The sequence below is a fragment of the Opisthocomus hoazin genome, chromosome W (assembly GCF_030867145.1).
Source record: "Opisthocomus hoazin isolate bOpiHoa1 chromosome W, bOpiHoa1.hap1, whole genome shotgun sequence".
Classification (NCBI taxonomy): domain Eukaryota; kingdom Metazoa; phylum Chordata; class Aves; order Opisthocomiformes; family Opisthocomidae; genus Opisthocomus; species Opisthocomus hoazin.
In genome coordinates, this window is record NC_134453.1 from 36,779,126 (window position 1) to 36,783,568 (window position 4,443).

General features: G+C 53.8%; 1 long non-coding RNA gene across 1 annotated transcript; it reads right to left on the bottom strand.

The window, feature by feature from the left end:
* Positions 1 to 1,448: 1,448 nt before the first annotated feature.
* Positions 1,449 to 4,443, bottom strand: LOC142365660 (uncharacterized). Its single transcript, XR_012766531.1, has 2 exons — positions 3,897 to 4,443; positions 1,449 to 2,347 (listed from the first exon to the last, which is right to left on the bottom strand). It is a non-coding gene; the product is annotated as an uncharacterized LOC142365660 (long non-coding RNA).

Here is a 4,443-nt window from a genome sequence, read left to right on the forward strand (position 1 = left end):
GCTCAGGGGGGACCTCGTCACAGCATGCCAGTACCAGTACTTAAAGGGTGGCTACAAAGAGGCCGGAGGTGCTCTCTTCGCGAGGAGCCACATGGAGAAGACAAGGGGCAACGGGTACAAGTTGCACCAGGAGAGAGGTTTCATCTCGATACAAGACAGACATTTTGTCTCAACGCTGGAGGTTTTCAAGATGCGATTGGACAGGGTGCTAGATAATCTCATCTAGGCTCCCTTTGCCACAAAAGGCTGGGCCAGACGATCTTTCGAGGTCCCTGCCCACCTGGGCTGCTCCAGGATGCTACAGTTCTTCAGCAGATCACCGTTTAATAACCCTTTGCTCTCTCTGGTTTGGAACAAAGTATCGGCAACGTTGCCAGCGAGGCGAGACATAGATTCCACCAGGCGCCAGAGACCTCCTAAACCTACGGCAATCACCCGGTCTCTCTGAATGTATGAGCCATGCCTAGCTGCTTCAGAATTCCCCCGCCCCCAGAAGCGGGAACACCTTCGGGATACCTTAGGGAGTTTACACAGCCAGAACTTCTCCCCGGGAAGATTAAATAAAGGTGAAGGCCTCGCGTTACTTACACGCCCGCATCACCAAACTTCACCCCATTGCTTGGGGATACAGAAGAGATGAAGACGCCTTCCAGTGGGCGTCTCTGGTGCCTCAGTAACACGGTGTTTCAAGGGCAACGAAGGATCGCCCTGCTTTCCCGTGCCCATCTCCCTTTTTTAAAAGCCATTAAAGAAAGATGAAGTTTGCCGTCTCCCCGCGATGTAGTTTTGGTTTGGCCCTGGCTGGGATGGAGGCGACTTTCCCCATAGCAGCCCTCACAGTGCTGTGCTTTGCAGTTGTAACACACCAATGTTTTGACTAACTGCTGAGCAGTGCTCCCACAGCATGGAGGCTCTCTCTCCAACCACCCCCAAACTCCAGAAAGCTGGGGGTGGGCAAGAGGTTGGGAGGGGACAGAGCCAGGACAGCTGACCCAAACCGACAAAAGAGAGATTCCACTGTGCTATGGAAGCCCCACAGCTGCCATTCAGACCGAGTGTTTTCCCCTACCATATCCCTCCTCACCAGAAAAGGGATAAAGTGCTCCAACAGGAGTTGGATGCTTCTCCAACACACTGCACTGTGCCAAAACCACCCTCGTATGGCACGCCTGTAGCGTCACGTACAGCGTTTTCTAAAGTGTTAGCAGCGGCCTACACTGGCTTTATGTACATTTGTGTACCACTTCCAAAAAGCTAAGCGTTTGCTTCCCACAAGACGCAGGAGACTGCCAAGCGGTTCCAGCGTCACGCTTCAAATGACTGGCCAAATCACTGCCTAGCTACAGAACGCTGTTAACAGACTGAAACATTCCACATACTTACGCTCCGGGGAGACACCATTTTAACTTGCAGAACTATTTCCCTCAGTAAGACGCTCAAGACAGAGGTGATATCCCCATGCTAAATCTTTATTGTGCAACTGCTGCTCAAAAGCCTTTGTTACCTTCCACAGACACACGTCACAAAAAATGAGACATCGACAGTAGCTAGATTGACGGGCAACAGACGAAATCCATTCAGTGGCGGTTCGTACACGTGGGGCAACTCTTGCGGTGCAAAAATCTTAGCCAGGCGGCCAGCCCAACTGACGGCCACCCAGAATACGTAGATGTACGCGACAGACAGGCTGCCCACCCTCGGGCCCTTCATCCACAACCATCCGGAATCCATGTGTCAGGCCCAGGTGAGCAGCACGCTTCTTCCCAGCGGGCATTAAATGCCCAAGAAGCTGGAGAAAGGAAGTACAAAACCGTAAACAAATAAAATAAAAAGCCACACACAAAGAGGGGAGAGGGCAGGAAGGGAAGGAAGGAGAGCAGAGAACCACCCAGAGAAACCAGTTAGCCAATTCCTAGCAATTCAGCCACTGCGCTTCAAACTACCGTCTGTCCGCCTGCAACCGACATTTTCCTCTCTCTCTCAACCATGACAACAGGCATCAGACTGCGCTCCAAAGCGACACCGCATTTTGCACCAGAAGTACATACCCAGGGATGAGCAGTGCTTTATATCCCTACTTTCAGTCAAAAAGCTCAGTTCCGTTACAAGCTAGAGGCAAAAGGTTACAGCGCCAGAAAACCCAAAATAGCCTACCGCGCCCTATCAAGAGGGAAAGAGTCTAGTAAATTAGGAACTAATTACAGGTACAGTTTAGCATACAGAAAGCTTCCCCAGTACTTACAGATTCACCAGAACCTTCTGCTTCAGATAACCTGATAATTGGCTCCTTAGGCATGACTAGGAAAAGCGTCGGAGCTTGGGGTGAAAGATCACGGAACGCAAGGCACTGGAGGAAGAGCAAACAGTTACAACATAATTGGCTTCAGAGAAAGGCAATAGCTTAAGCAAATCAATATGCCCCACTGAACTCGTGCAGAAGCAGGTTACCGGATACCCCAAACGCAAGCCGAAACGTTGACTTTTCTTACGTGATATCAATACTTTCTATACACAAAATACAACGTATTTACAGAGCCCCCTCCAGAAGCGGGATTCAGCATGCAAGATGATGGGGGCAAGGAGACGGGCCAGGACTTCACATTAGCGACCTCCAGTATGTTTTGATTTGGGTTGACCATTTCCTAAGCACTTTTTCCATTCGATGTGGTCCACGCAGAGGCAGGAGACAAAGGGCTTAACTGAATCAGCAAAGAATTCGGCGAAGTGGAAGATCAGCGGCCATTCGATTTCCATGCTACAGGGAACTCCAGTACTGAGCAAAAGCATAATCACAGGAAGCCTGCAAGTGCAGCATACCAGTCTGTCTTCTACATTGCACATAAACCCTACCTTCAAGAGCAGAAGACATCCCTAACTGTTAACTGTCAGCAGTTTAATAACAAAATGATACGGGATACTAACTTAAAGTTACCATCATGTAGGTAAGGGCTGCTTCCCCCCCCCCCCCAAGTCTGAGCAGCTCGCTCGAGTTCCTAGCACGTCGTGGTGCACCAGCATCCGTGAACCTTGCAAGCATGCTGTTATCACGGCCCCACCTCACCACAGCAACGAGATCTGGGAAGCTTTTGCAGCCTGCAGGATGACCAGTTTCTAGATTTGTTTTTTTTTGTTTGTTTTTCACGAAAAATAAGAAAAGCTGTAATTCTTTGCTTTAATAATCCAGTTTGGGGCTTCAGAACCAAAGCCTTGCACAGCAGAGCTGTGAAATCTCTATAACGCTATTACGAGGCACATCAGGACCTGCATTTCTCCTATGCAGAACTAACTCCTTACGGTCGCTACTCAGACGTCCACTGTTTACACACCCCCCACATCCCCACCCCCCCCCAGCCGAATCCCCGAGGACACTGACTGCGTGTGCTTAATCTACGGTTTCAAGACTATCATCCTACACGAGGCAGGACCGCTCCCATCCCTCGGCAGCAAACTTTGCACGACTTGCAGTGCCAAAGGGATATCACGCGGCAAACGTCTGCGGCTGCCACCAAGAGCGTTACCGTCAGAGGCCCTCCTCTGCGCACGCGCCACGGTGGGGCTGGGAACCGAGGCGAGCCGGACAGCACCAGCAACCCAGTACGCGCCGCGGCAGCCGGGGGGGGCACCGAAGAAGCGCGATGTTTTAGGGATGGTGCAGTAGAGAGCGCCACAACCCAGAGAGGCCCCGCCCGTCCCCCGTCCCTCCACCCACCCTGCCGCGCTCCCGGGCACCGCGCAACGGGCCCTCGGCTCAGGGTGCCTGCGAGCGCGGGGGAGGGAAGGGAAGGGGAGGGAAGGGAAGGGGAGGGAAGGGAAGGGAAGGGAAGGGAAGGGAAGGGAAGGGAAGGGAAGGGAAGGGAAGGGAAGGGGGACCGCGCACAGAGCAAAGCCGCGGCTACCTCCTCGTCCTCGTAGATGACGTTGGCGGGGAAGCGCCTTCCCGAAGACAGTGGCGGCGCCCCAATAATCTCGTCAGCCACGACAACGCCCCTTGTCGCCCCCGCGCTTCCTCCACTCGGCCAGGCCCTCCGCGGCGCCCATTGGGCCGCCAGATCGCCGCCGGCCGATCCCGCGTCTCGATGGGCTGTCTCGTCTGTCGTTTTCGCTTGTCCCCGCCCCCCTGGCGGGGCCGCCCTCGTCGACCTGGTGCTTGCCGGGGCTCAGGGAGTTTGCGTGCTCTCGGGGCGCGGAGGGATCCGACCCGGGGGCGGAGGGAGAAGACGTTGGCCGAGTCCGCGGAGGGATCTGCGCCGTGTAGTGCTGCGACCCTGTGGGCGGGCAACGAGGTCTCACAAGAGGCTGGTGTAGCTAGAAGTACTGCTTACTGTTATTTATTACCGCAGCAAGTCCACCCCAAACGTGCTTGTGGCTTTTTGGCGCTGCTCCCTCCAGTCACATGACTGCTTTTGCCAGGGCAGGGCAGGCCTTAACTTTTCAGAACATTTC